The sequence below is a fragment of the Ambystoma mexicanum genome, chromosome 13 (assembly GCF_040938575.1).
Source record: "Ambystoma mexicanum isolate Mex_15411 chromosome 13, UKY_AmexF1_1, whole genome shotgun sequence".
Taxonomy (NCBI): Eukaryota; Metazoa; Chordata; class Amphibia; order Caudata; family Ambystomatidae; genus Ambystoma; species Ambystoma mexicanum.
Window position 1 is genome coordinate 88,875,711 of NC_090938.1, and position 14,362 is coordinate 88,890,072.

At 61.4% G+C, this 14,362-nt stretch overlaps 1 protein-coding gene across 2 annotated transcripts in view; it reads left to right on the plus strand.

Moving 5' to 3' along the window:
* LOC138520916 (cytochrome P450 2A6-like) overlaps nt 1–14,362 on the plus strand; it is a 368,045-nt gene that overhangs the window by 135,628 nt on the left and 218,055 nt on the right. The gene's annotated exons all lie outside the window — the stretch shown is intronic.

A 14,362-nucleotide genomic window follows, 5' to 3' on the forward strand; every position in this document is an offset into this window, starting at 1 on the left:
ACCCACAAACCAATGGGTTGGTAGAACGGTTCAACCGAACCATGAAGAGCATGATAGGTGCTTTAGAGGAACCCCTTAAGCGTAAGTGGGACCTTCTACTGCCATGCCTTCTCTTTGCTTATAGAGAAGTCCCTCAGGAGGGAGTAGGTTACTCTCCCTTCGAACTACTCTATGGTCATCCCGTCAGAGGTCCATTGGCCCTGATTAAGGAAGGGTTGTAGAGTGCTCCTTCCCCCAAGCCAGTCAGAGTGACTGACTACGTTATAGGTCTCCGGAGGACAATGTCGCACATGATGACAGGAGCAAGCGATAACTTGAAAGCTGGACAAGCATTGGTCAAGCACTGGCACGATCAAAAGGCTAACATGGTTGAGTTTGCTCAAGACCAGCTCATTCTCGTTATGATCCCCACAAGTCAGAGGGCCTTGCAAGATAAGTGGATGGGACCCTTCCGAGTAGTGGGTAATCTTGGAGAGGTTAACTATCTGGTGGACTTGGGCAATCCCAAGGAGGCTCCGACAGTCTTTCACACCAACCGACTTAAAGCGTATGTCTCGCAACCTGATGTAGGAGCGTTGCTTCTAGCGTCATCCGAGGAAGAAGAAGAGAGTGAAGCTCTTCCGGATCTCCTCAGAGGCTTACCTTTAGATGAAAAAATTGAAGGAGTGAATCTCTCCTCCAATCTGACACCCGAGCAACAAGAAGAGTGCAAATCTATGTTGAATCAGTTTTCCTCTCTGTTCTCGCTTTCACCAGGCTTGACCCCTTGGGGCCAGCACCACATACTCACTGGTGACTGTCTGCCAGTCAAAAGCAGAGGATACCGCATGTCAGAAAACGTACGAACCCACATCAAAGGTGAGGTCAGCAAGATGCTCGATCTCGGGGTAATAGAGCCCTCTACTAGTCCATGGTCTAGCCCAGTTGTGTTAGTACCAAAGGCCGGATCTAAAGAGCTTAGATTCTGCATGGATTATAGAGCTCTTAATGCAGTCACCAAGACTGATGCCCACCCTTTGCCAAGAACAGATGAGTTGGTGGATAAACTTGGCGCTGCCAAGTTCCTCAGCACATTTGACTTGACGTCAGGCTATTGGCAAATAGCCCTGACAGACCATGCCAAGGAGAAAACTGCATTTTCTACCCCCGTTGGCTTATACCAGTTTAAGGTAATGCCTTTCGGATTGAAAAATGCACCTGCTACGTTTCAACGGATGGTAAACCAGGTTCTAAATGGGATGGAGGACTTCTGCATGGCATACTTGGATGACATCGTAGTGTTCAGCAATTCCTGGGAAGAACATGTAACCCACCTGAGAGATGTTTTGCAGGCTCTTGGACGAGCCAATCTGACCATAAAGGCGAGTAAATGCCAAATTGGACAGAGTAAGGTAGTCTATCTTGGGCATGAGGTAGGCGGTGGAGAGATAAGGCCTTTGCTCAGTAAAATTGAAGCTGTGCAAAATTGGACAACACCGACTACTCAAACCCAGGTGAGAGCCTTCCTAGGCCTCACTGGGTATTACAGGAATTTCATAGAGAACTATGGGACCATATCTTCTCCACTGAATGTCATCTCCTCGCCCAAATTTCCTAAAAAGGTTAAATGGAACGAGGAGTGCAATCAGGCTTTTGAAAACCTGAAAAAGGCTCTTTGCCAAGCCCCAGTACTCAGAGCTCCTGATTACCGCCAACACTTCATTGTGCAGACAGATGCTTCAAATGTAGGAATAGGTGCCATACTCAGTCAACTGGATGGGAAAGGTAGGGAGCACCCCGTTTGCTTCATCAGCCGCAAGCTGAAGGATCCTGAAACAAGGTGGGCAACAATCGAAAGAGAGTGCTTTGCTATCGTGTGGGCTCTGAAGAAGTTTAGGCCGTACTTGTATGGTTCTACTTTTGTCATTCAGACTGACCACCAACCCTTGAGATGGTTAATGCAAATGAAAGGGGAAAACCCAAAACTATTGAGATGGTCGATCTGCCTGCAAGGGTTTGATTTCACCATTGAGCACAGGTCAGGGTGTCACCACCAAAATGCTGATGGTCTCTCTAGGATGTATGTCATCGACTAGAGGTATGAGATTCATCCAGGAGTGGATTAAATCCTCCTGTCCCTTAGTCTGGGGGGGGGGGTGAGTGTTAGGGAGAATTCTCTGTTTAGGCTGAATTTCCTAACCTAGTGAGTCCCCCAGCAGCTTTGCTGGATTTCTGGAGTTTGTTTTTTCCATCCTGCCAAGAGTGAGACTCTTTTTCTCCCACTCTTGGACATGTATGTGTGTAATTCCTTCGAAATGTCAATGTGTTCGATGTGCTGTGGGGTCTTTTACTCCATAGGGTCTCATATGTTTTTCTATGTGTGTTACACTGCACCCTACTTGCCGTAACACGGGGACGTCCTAGCGGATCCCCCACCATAGAATCCATACCCGGGGACTGACTACTGTCTCCCCGGGCATGTAAAGTCACCATTGGCTTTACTAGACCTAAATCTACTAACAGAACTAGTACAAACCATCTTATTGTGGACATACTAGTAGGGGTAATTCGATTACTCCTGGATCTGTTACTCGAGGGGGCACTGTCCCGTCCCCCCTCGTCGAGTTTTGGCTGGTGGCAGTGGAAACTACTTGTTATGTTCGACCCCGAACATAACCCTATGGGATTCGTCCCATTGTTGTAGATTGATACTTTTTCTCGTTAATCTCTAACGTACCACCGATCTACTTATCTGAAATAAGTTTATCGGATGGTATTTTCTGCCAGAACTCGGTTTGTAAAATAGCGTCTGTGTTCGTCTCTGTGACTCCTAAACCAAAGGTCGAGCCCTTTGTTCCACTTTTGGCGGGCTCTGTACAGAGACCCTCCGAAGTGGTGCCATTCTGTCTGGGTTACCACAGGGGTGAGCGAGGGGGTTTAGGCACCCTGGACTGAGTTGCCTTGCCAACTCCGGTCGCACTCTGGAGTGATTGGCCCAAGTGGTGAGCCTTCCCGCTCACCACTTAGCATGTGTTGATTGACAGCTAGGCTGAATGAATGGGGGTTTTCTGCATAAAAGCAGGGCTTTTGGGACTGGATCTTCAGAAGTCGCCACAGGACCTAAGAATCCGATGAGGGTAACGCTGAGCCGACCTGCACGACGACACCTCCGGTGGAGCCCTGCGGAACCGACTCACCACTTCCCGACGACAGAGGAGATCTCCCTGCCAGAGAGTCTCTTACCCTGACTGGTGGGAACAACCAGTCCCCTTTGCTTTTCATTCGCCTCAGAACGCAGTGGTCCCGTGCAGAGCACCTCGGCAACCGGATAGCCACTACCCCTGTACCACGACCAAAAGGTGGTGCCTTGTGACGGAGCACTCCGCGGCTGGTCTCTTCCCTGGTGGTGCACCGGACTTCACTTTTCTTCGACGACGAGATCATCTCTACTCTTGGCAAAGACCCGACATGCATCCACCACCAGGAACAACTGCCCCCGCCGGAGCTGCCCTCCACAACAAGGTACCGTGTCCGCCTGGATTCCCAGTTCGAGTGAGGTTTCTTAATCCTCTCCGTTCCGTTGGGTCGCCTCCAAGCTTTTCTCATTCTTGTTCTGAACTGGTTCAATCTGCCGATAACAATTTGCTATAAAGACTTGAATGCATCTCCTCTAGAGACTTTTTGGGACATCGCGCCTTGCCTCTCTCCGAGTGGGCCTGGCCTCTGAACTTTACGATCTATTGTGATTCTTGCCTTCCTGCCTTGCACTTTATCCGCGAAGGATTGAACTGTGTTGATTTCATAACCTGCCTATCTTTTTCTCTCCCGTCCTAACTAATATTCGAGTGTCATCTGGGTTGAGGTATACACCTCTGTCTGAAAATAAGAGGTACCGGTAGAACCTAGAGTTGTCGATATTGCTAGGGGGATTGATCATTTTCTACTTCGTAGAGTAATTGTGTTTGATTCATTTGCCGTGATTTGCCTCAGTGTTTTTCGTAGATGTTCTGTAATAAATAAATGCCTTAATATCTTTACACTAAGCCTCGTTGCGTGTTTGCTTGCCTTGCTGTGAAGAATTGCCCTATTTTGTATACTCGACATACTGCTCAACTTTTCTTGAGAGAAGTCTGACTGCTCAGCCACAGCTACCAAGTGAATCTGTGTGGTACAGACTGCTACCAAGAGGGTTCACCGCCAAATGCCTGTAGTCCTAAATCTTTTGCAGTGGTCCCAGAGGGAACTGCACAGGTTTCCGCCTAACACTATGTTGTAAGGAAACTTACAGGCCGATTCATGGAATTAATGTGCGCTGAAAATTCCCGTGCAAGCGTGCGAAACCGTGCGAATCGCAGTGCAAGTGCGAAAATCGCAGCAAAACCCGCGCACATCGATTCATGGAAGTCGAGTAAAATGTGGGATGTCTGCTGAAAATCTGCGTGGCGCACGTCGCCGCACAGGTCATCTAATAGCGTGCGCTACGGCCACAGCGAAAGCGCACATAGCGCGGCGCACATAACAAAAGTAGGCATAACACGGGGCGTGACACGTGGAATGGGGAACAACGCGTGAAAATGTGGGCGTCAAGGGGGAAGTACAGGAGGCAAGTGCGCGGAACGCCCACACGCTCGCCTACAACACGTATTCATGGAATCGAATAGGGCAAACCAGCGCACGGGCGAAGACGCGCACAGGCCTAAACACGTCCGGCACACGAAGGCAGGCGGTGGCATCCCTGCGCATGAAAAAAATGTGCGCCAAAATGTGCGCTAACAAAAAGCATGTATATACAGCTCTTATGATTGTCCAATACTGTGGCCCTCTAGGACAAATGACGTCAAAAGGGGTACGCGACAAACACGGACACCCGCTGTGTCAAAAATAGCGTGTGCATGTATTTCGGGGGTGCGCAGGAATTTTCACACGTGATTGGCCTTGGGCGAGTGGGGTGCGTGTAAATCTGAGGTTCGCGGGAAGTTTCACAGGCGATAGGTCCTGTGCGAGTGGGGTGCGTGTATTCCTGGGGTTCGCGAGAACTTGCACACGCGATTGGCCTGAGTACGTGTAAATCTGGGGTTTGCGGGAAGTTCCACACGCGATTGGCCTTGGGCGAGCGAGGTACGTGTATTTCTGGGGTTCGCGGGATGTTTCACACGCGATTCCAGCAGGTACGTGTATTTCTGGGGTTCGCATGAAGTTTCACACGCGATAGGCCCCGTGCGAGTGGGGTACGTGTATATCTGGGGTGCAGGGGAGTCCTACACGTGAATTGGCAGTGTGGGTCCTCCCAGGTGTTCCCTCTACAGGCTCCACAGCCCCTGCAGGCAGCCCACACCACAGGGGACTACCCTGCACCCCTGGTCATGTCCCGCAGGCAGCCCATCCACCATGGGCATGACCCCCAGGCAAGCCATATGTCAGCTTGCACTACTGATCACCAATGCATGACCCCCTCCACCCCCACGCCCCAGCAGTCAGGGGCACCTGCCAGCAGGCCCCCACTCATGTCCCCCAGTACCCCCACCCCCCAGCAGTCAGGGGCACCTGCCACCAGGCCCCTAACTCATGTCCCACTCATGTCCCCTTGCACCCCCACCCCCCAATAGTCAGGGGCACCTGCCCGCAGGCCCCCACTCATGTCCCACTCATGTCCCCTTGCACCCCCACCACCCAGCAGTGCAGGGCACCTGCCTGCCAGCAGGCCCCCACTCATGTCCCCCAGCACCCCCACCCCTAGCACTGAGGGGCACCTGCCAGCAGGCCCCCACTCATGTCCCCCAGCACCCCCAACCCCCAGCAGTCAGGGGCACCTGCCAGCAGGCCCCCACTCATGCCCCACTCATGTCCCCTTGCACCCCACCCTCCAGCAGTGCAGGGTACCTGCCAGCAAGCCCCCACTCATGTCCCCCAGCACCCCCAACCCCCAGAGGTCAGGGGCACCTGCCAGCAGGCCCCCACTCATGTCCCTTTGCACCCCCACCCCCCAGCACTGAGGGGCACCTGCCAGCAGGCCCCCACTCATGTCCCCCAGCAGCCCTAACCCCCAGCAGTCAGGGGCACCTGCCAGCAGGCCCCACTCATGTCCCACTCATGTCCCCTTGCACCCCCACCCCCCCAGCACTGAGCTAAGGGGCAACTGCCAGCAGGCCCCCACTCATGTCCCACTCATCTCCCCTTGCACCCCCACCCCCCAGCAGTGCAGGGCACCTGCCAGCAGGCCCCCACTCATGGCCAAATCATGTCCCCTTGCACCCCCACCCCCAGCACTGAGGGGCACCTGCCAGCAAGCCCCCACTCATGTCCACTTGCACCTCCACCCCCCAGCGGTGCAGGGCATCTGCCAGCAGGCCCCCACTCATGTCCCCCAGCAGCCCTAACCCCCAGCAGTCAGGGGCACCTGCCAGCAGGCCCCACTCATGTCCCACTCATGTCCCCTTGCACCCCCACCCCCCAGCAGTGCAGGGCACCTGCCAGCAGGCCCCCACTCATGTCCCCCAGCACCCCCACCCCCGAGCACTGAGGGGCACCTACCAGCAGGCCCCCACTCATGTCCCCCAGCACCCCAAACCCCAGCAGTCAAGGGCACCTACCAGCAGGCCCCCACTCATGTCCACCTCATGTCCCCTTGCACCCCCACCCCCCAGCACTCAGGGGTACCTGCCAGCAGGCCCCCACTCATGTCCCCCTTGCACGCCAACCTGCAGCAGTCAGGGGTACCTGCCAGCAGACCCCCACTCATGTCCCCTTGCACCCACACAACCCAGCACTGAGAGGCACCTGCCAGCAGGACCCCACTCATGTCCCACTCATGTCCCCTTGCACCCCCACCCCCCAGCAGTGCAGAGCACCTGCCAGCAGGCCCCCACTCGTGTTCCAGTCCACTCATGTCCCCTTGTACCCCCACCCCCCAGCACTGAGCGGCACCTGCCAGCAGGCCCCCACTCATATCCCACTCATGTCCCCTTGCACCCCCACCCCCCAGCAGTGCAGGGCACCTGCCAGCAGGCCCCCACTCATGTCCCCCCGCACCCCCAAACCCCAGCAGTCAGGGGCATCTGCCAGCAGGCCCCCACTCATGTCCCCTTGTACCCCCACCCCCCAGCAGTGCAGGGCACCTGCCAGCAGGCCCCCACTCATGTCCCCCAGCACCCCCACCCCCCAGCAGACAGGGGCACCTGCCAGCAGGCCCTCACTCATGTCCCACTCATGTCCCCTTGCACCCCCACCCCCAAGCAGTGCAGGGCATCTGCCAGCAGGTCCCCACTCACGTCTCCCAGCACCCCCACCCCCAGCAGTGCAGGGCACCTGCCAGCAGGCCCCCACTCATGTCCCACTCATGTCCCCCAGCACCCCCAACCCCCAGCACTGAGGGGCACCTGCCAGAAGGCCCCCACTCATGTCCCCCAGCAAACCCAACCCCCAGCACTGAGGGGCACCTGCCAGCAGACCCCCACTCATGCCCCCTTGCACCCCCACCCCCCAGCAGTGCAGGGCACCTGCCAGCAGGCCCCCACTCATATCCCCCAGCACCCCCAACCCCCAGCACTGACGGGCACCTGCCAGAAGGCCCCCATTCATGTCCCCCAGCACCCCCAACCCCCAGCACTGAGGGGAACCTGCCAGCAGGCCCCCACTCATGTCCCCTTGCACCCCCACCCCCCAGCAGTCAGGGGCACCTGCCAGCAGGCCCCCACTCATGTCCCACTCAAGTCCCCTTGCACCCCCACCCCCCAGCAGTACAGGGCACCTGCCAGCAGGCCCCCACTCATGTCCCATTGCCCCTCCACCCCCCCAGCAGTGCAGGGCACCTGCCAGCAGGCCCCCACTCATGTCCCCCAACACCGCCATCCCACAGCAGTTAGGGGCACCTGCCAGCAGGCCCCCACTCATGTCCCCCAGCACCCTGACCCCCCAGCACTGAGGGGCACCTGCCAGCAGGCCCTCACTCATGTCCCACTCATGTCCCCTTGTACCCCCACCTCCCAGCAGTGCAGGGCACCTGCCAGCAGGCCCCCACTCATGTCTCCCAGCACCCCCACCCCCCAGCAGTGCAGGAAACCTGCCAGCAGGCCCCCACTCATGTCCCCTGGCACCCCCACCCCCATCAGTCAGGGGCACCTTCCAGCAGTCCCCCACTCATGTCCCCCAGCAACCCCACCACCCAGCAGTCAGGGGCACCTGCCAGCAGGCCCCCACTCATGTCCCACTCATGTCCCCTTGCACCCCCACCCCCCAGCAGTGCAGGACACCTGTGAGCAGGCCCCCACTCATGTCCCCCAGCACCCCCAAACCCCAGCAGTCAGGGGCACCTGCCAGCAGGCCCCCACTCATGTCCCCTTGCACCCCCACATCACAGCACTGAGGGGCAACGGCCAGCAGGCCCCCACTCATGTCCCCCAGCACCCCCAACCCCCAGCAGTCAGTGGCACCTGCCAGCAGGCCCCCACTCATGTCCCCTTGCACCCCGACCCCCCAGCACTGAGGGGCACCTGCCAGCAGGCCCCCACTCATGTCCCCCAGCACTCCCAACCTCCAGCAGTCAGGGGCACCTGCCAGCAGGCCCCCACTCATGCCCCCTTGCACCCCCACCCCCCAGCACTGATGGGCACCTGCCAGCAGGCCCCCACTCATGTCCCACTCATCTCCCCTTGCACCCCCACGCCCCAACAGTGCAGGGCACCTGCCAGCAGGCCCCCACTCATGTCCCACTCATTTCCCCTTGCATCCCCACCCCTCAGCACTGAGGGGCACCTGCCAGAAGGCCCCACTCATGCCCCACTCATGTCCCCTTGCACCTACACCCCCCAGCAGTGCAGGGCACCTGCCAGCAGGCCCTCACTCATGTCCCCCAGCTCCCCAACCCCCAGCAGTCAGGGGCACCTGCCAGCAGGCCCCCACTCATGTCCCACTCATGTCCCCTTGCACCCCTACCCCCAGCAGTCAGAGCCACCTACCAGCGGGCCCCCACTCATGTCTCACTCATGTCCCCTTGCACCCCCACCCCCCAGCAGTGCAGGGCACCTGCCAGCAGGCCCCCACTCATGTCCCCCAGCACCCCCAACCCTAGCACTCAGGGGCACCTGCCAGAAGGCCCCCACTCATGTCCCCCAGCACCCCGCAACCCCCAGCAGTCAGGGACACTTGCCAGCCTGCCAGCAGGCCCCCACTCATGTACCACTCATGTCCCCTTGCACCCCCACCCCCCAGCAGTGCAGGGCACCTGCCAGCAGGCCCCCACTCATGTCCCCCAGCACCCCCAACCCCAGCAGTCAGGGGCACCTGCCAGCAGGCCCCCACTCATGTCCCCTTGCACCCCCACCCCCCAGCACTGAGGGGCACCTGCCAGCAGGCCCCCACTCATGTCCCCCAGCAACCCCAACCCCAGCAGTCAGGGGCACCTGCCAGCAGGCCCCCACTCTTCTCCCCTTGCACCCCCACTCCCCAACACTGAGGGGCACCTGCCAGCAGGCCCCCACTCATGTCCCACTCATGTCCCCTTACACCCCCACCCCCAGCAGTGCAGGGCACCTGCCAGCAGGCCCTCACTCATGTCCCACTCATGTCCCCTTGCACCCCCACCCCCCAGCACTGTGGGGCACCTGCCACCAGGCCCCCACTCGTGTCCCACTCATGTCCACTTGCACCCACACCCCCCAGCAGTGCAGGGCACCTGCCAGCAGGCCCTCACTCATGTCCCCCAGCACCCCCAACCCCCAGCAGTCAGGGGCACCTGCCAGCAGGCCCCCACTCATGTCCCACTCATGTCCCCTTGCACTCCCACCCCCCAGCAGTCAGGGGCACCTGCCAGCAGGCCCCCATTCATGACCCTAGCACCCCCAACCCCCAGCAGTCAGGGGCACCTGCCAGCAGGAACCCCACTCATGTCCCCCAGCACCCCCACCCCCAGCACTGAGGGGCACCTTCCAGCAGGCCCCCACTCATGTCCCCCAGCACCCCCAACCCAAGCAGTCAGGGGCACCTGCCAGCAGGCCCCCACTCATGTCTCCTTGCACCCCCACACCCCAGCACTGAGAGGCACCTGCCAGCAGGCCCCCACCCATGTCCCCTTGCACCCCCACCCCCAGCAGTGCAGGGCACCTGCCAGCAGGCCCCCACTCATGTCCCACTCATGTCCCCTTGCACCCCCGCCCCCCAGCACTGAGGGGCACCTGCCAACAGGCCCCCACTCATGTCCCTCAGCACACCAACCCCCAGCAGTCAGAGGCACCTGCCAGCAGGCCCCCACTCTTGTCCCCTTGTACCCCCACCCCCCAGCACTGAGGTGCACCTGCCAGTAGGCCCCCACTCATGTCCCACTCATGTCCCCTTGCATCCCCACCCCCAGCACTGAGGGGCACCTGCCAGCAGGCCCCCACTCATGTCCCACTCATGTCCACTTGCACCCCCACCCCCCAGCAGTGCAGGGCACCTGCCAGCAGGCCTCCGCTCATGTCCCCCAGCACCCCCAACCCCCAGCAGTCAGGGGCACCTGCCAGCAGGCCCCCACTCATGTCCCACTCATGTCCCCTTGCACCCCACCACCCAGCGGTCAGGGGCACCTGCCAGCAGGCCCCCACTCATGACCCTAGCACCCCCAACCCCCAGCAGTCAGGGGCACCTGCCAGCAGGCCCCCACTCATGTCCCCTTGCACCCCCACACCCCAGCACTGAGAGGCACCTGCCAGCAGGCCTCCACCCATGTCCCCTTGCAACCCCACCCCCAGCAGTGCAGGGCACCTGCCAGCAGGCCCCCACTCATGTCCCCTTGCACCCCCACCCCCCAGCATTGAGGGGCACCTGCCAGCAGGCCCTCAGCAACCCCAACCCCAGCAGTAAGAGGCACCTGCCAGCAGGCCCCAACTCTTGTCCCCTTGTACCCCCACCCCCCGCCACTGAGGGGCACCTGCCAGCAGGCCCCCACTCATGTCCCACTCATGTCCCCTTGCACCCCCACCCCTCACCAGTGCAGGGCACCTGCCAGCAGGCCGCCACTCATGTCCCACTCATGTCCCCTTGCATCCCCACCCCCAGCACTGAGGGGCACCTGCCAGCAGGCCCCCACTCATGTCCCACTCATGTCCACTTGTACCCCCACCCCCCAGCAGTACAGGACACCTGCTAGCAGGCCCCCACTCATGTCCCCCAGCACCCCCAACCCCCAGAAGTCAGGGGCACCTGCCAGCAGGCCCCCACTCATGTCCCACTCATGTCCCCTTGCACCCCCACCATCCAGCGGTCAGGGGCACCTGCCAGCAGGCCCCCACTCATGTCCCTAGCACCCCCAACCCCCAGCAGTCAGGGGCACCTGCCAGCAGGCCCCCACTCATATGCCCCAGCACCCCCACCCCCCAGCACTGAGGGGCACCTTCTAGCAGGCCCCCACTCTTGTCCCCCAGCACCCCCAACCCCCAGCAGTCAGGGGCACCTGCCAACAGGCCCCCACTCATGTCCCCTTGCACCCCCATACCCCAGCACTGAGAGGCACCTGTCAGCAGGCCCCCACTCATGTCCCCTTGCACCCCCACCACCCAGCGGTCAGGGGCACCTGCCAGCAGGCCCCCACTCATGACCCTAGCACCCCCAACCCCCAGCAGTTAGGGGCACCTGCCAGCAGGCCCCCACTCATATCCCCCAGCACCCCCACCCCCCAGCATTGAGGGGCACCTTCTAGCAGGCCCCCACTCTTGTCCCCCAGCACCCCAACCCGCAGCAGTCAGGGGCACCTGCCAGCAGGCCCCCACTCATGTCCCCTTGCACCCCCATACCCCAGCACTGAGAGGCACCTGCCAGCAGGCCCTCACTCATGTCCCCTTGCACCCCCACCCCCCAGCAGTGCACAGCACCTGCCAGCAGGCCCCCACTCATTTCCCACTCATGTCCCCTTGCACCCCCACCCCCCAGCATTGAGGGGCACCTGCCAGCAGGCCCCCACTCATGTCCCACTCATTTCCCCTTGCACCCCCACCCCCCAGCAGTGCAGGGCACCTGCCAGCAGGCCCCCACTCATGTCCCCCAGCACCCCACCCCTAGCACTGTGGGGCACCTGCCAGCAGGCCCCCACTCATGTCCCCCAGCACCCCAACCCCCAGCAGTCAGGGGCACCTGCCAGCAGGCCCCCACTCATGTCCCACTCATGTCCCCTTGCACCCCACCCTCCAGCAGTGCAGAGCACCTGCCAGCAGGCTCCCACTCATGTCCCCCAGCACCCCAACCCCCAGCAGTCAAGGGCTCCTGCCAGCAGGCCCCCACTCATGTCCCCTTGCACACTCACCGCCCAGCACTGAGGGGCACCTGCCAGCAGGCACCCACTCATGTCCCCCACCAACCCCAACCCCCAGCAGTCAGGGGCACCTGCCAGCAGGCCTCCTCTCATGTCCCCTTGCACCCCCACCCCCCAGCACTGAGGGGCGCCTGCCAGCAGGCCCCCACTCATGTACCACTCATCTCCCCATGCACCCCCACCCCCAGCAGTGCAGGGCACCTGCCAGCAGGCCCCCACTCATGGCCCAATCATGTCCCCAGCACCCCCACCCCCCAGCACTGAGGGGCACCTGCCAGCAGGTACCCACTCATGTCCCACTCATGTCCACTTGCACTCCCACCACCCAGCAGTGCAGGGCACCTGCCAGCAGGCCCCCACTCATGTCCCCCAGCAGCCCCAACCCCCAGCAGTGAGGGGAACCTGCCAGCAGGCCCCCAATCATGTCCCACTCATGTCCCCTTGCACCCCACTCCCCAGCAGTGCAGGGCGCCTGCCAACATGCCCCCACTCATGTCCCCCAACACCCCCACCCCCCAGCTCTGAGGGGCACCAGCCAGCAGGCCCCCACTCATGTTCCCCAGCACCCCAACCCCCAGCAGTCAGGGGAACCTACCAGCAGGCCCCCACTCATGTCCCCCAGCACCCCAACCTCCATCAGTCAGGGGCACCTACCAGCAGGCCCCCACTCATGTCCCACTCATGTCCCCTTGCACCCCCACCCCCCAGCACTGAGGGGTACCTGCCAGCAGGCCCCCACTTATGTCCCCCAGCACCCGCAACCCCCAGCAGTCAGGGGTACCTGCCAGCAGGCCCCCACTCATGTCCCCTTGCACCCCCACACCCCAGCACTGAGAGGCACCTGCCAGCAGGCCCCCACTCATGTCCCACTCATGTCCCCTTGCACCCCCACCCCCCAGCAGTGCAGAGCACCTGCCAGCAGGCCCCCACTCATGTCCCACTCATGTCCCCTTGTATCCCCACCCCCCAGCACTGAGGGGCACCTCCCAGCAGGCCCCCACTCATGTCTCACTCATGTCCCATTGCACCCCCACCCCCAGGCAGTGCAGGACACCTGCCAGCAGGCCCCCACTCATGTCCCCCAGCACCCCCACCCCCCAGCAGTGCAGGGCACCTGCCAGCAGGCCCCCATTCATGTCCCACTCATGTCCCCAACACCCCCACCCCCCAGCACTGAGGGGCACCAGCCAGCAGACCCCCACTCATGTCCCCCAGCACCCGAACCCCCAGTAGTCAGGGAAACCTACCAGCAGGCCCCCACTCATGTCCCCCAGCACCCCAACCTCCATCAGTCAGGGGCACCTACCAGCAGGCCCCCACTCATGTCCCACTCATGTCCCCTTGCACCCCCACCCCCCAGCACTGAGGGGTACCTGCCAGCAGGCCCCCACTCATGTCCCCCAGTACCCGCAACCCCCAGCAGTAAGGGGTACCTGCCCGCAGGCCCCCACTCATGTCCCCTTGCACCCCCACAACCCAGCACTGAGAGGCACCTGCCAGCAGGCCCCCACTCATGTCCCCTTGCACCCCCACCCCCCAGCAGTGCAGAGCACCTGCCAGCAGGCCCCCACTCATGTCCCACTCATGTCCCCTTGTACCCCCACCCCCCAGCACTGAGGGGCACCTCCCAGCAGGCCCCCACTCATGTCCCACTCATGTCCCCTTGCACCCCCACCCCCAGGCAGTGCAGGGCACCTGCCAGCAGGCCCCCACTCATGTCCCCCAGCACCCCCAACCCCCAGCAGTCAGGGGCATCTGCCAGCAGGCCCCCACTCATGTCCCACTCATGTCCCCTTGCACCCCTGCCCCCCAGCAGTGCAGGTCACCTGCCAGCATGCCCCCACTCATGTCCCCCAGGACCCCCACCCCCCAGCAGTCAGGGGCACCTGCCAGCAGGCCCTCACTCATGTCCCACTCATGTCCCCTTGCACCCCCACCCCACAGCAGTGCAGGACACCTGCCAGCAGGCCCCCACTCATGTCCCCCAGCACCCCCACCCCCCAGCACTGAGGGGCACCTGCCAGCAGGCCCCCACTCATGTCCCACTCATGTCCACTTGCACTCCCACCCCCCAGCAGTGCAGGGCACCTGCCAGCAGGCCCC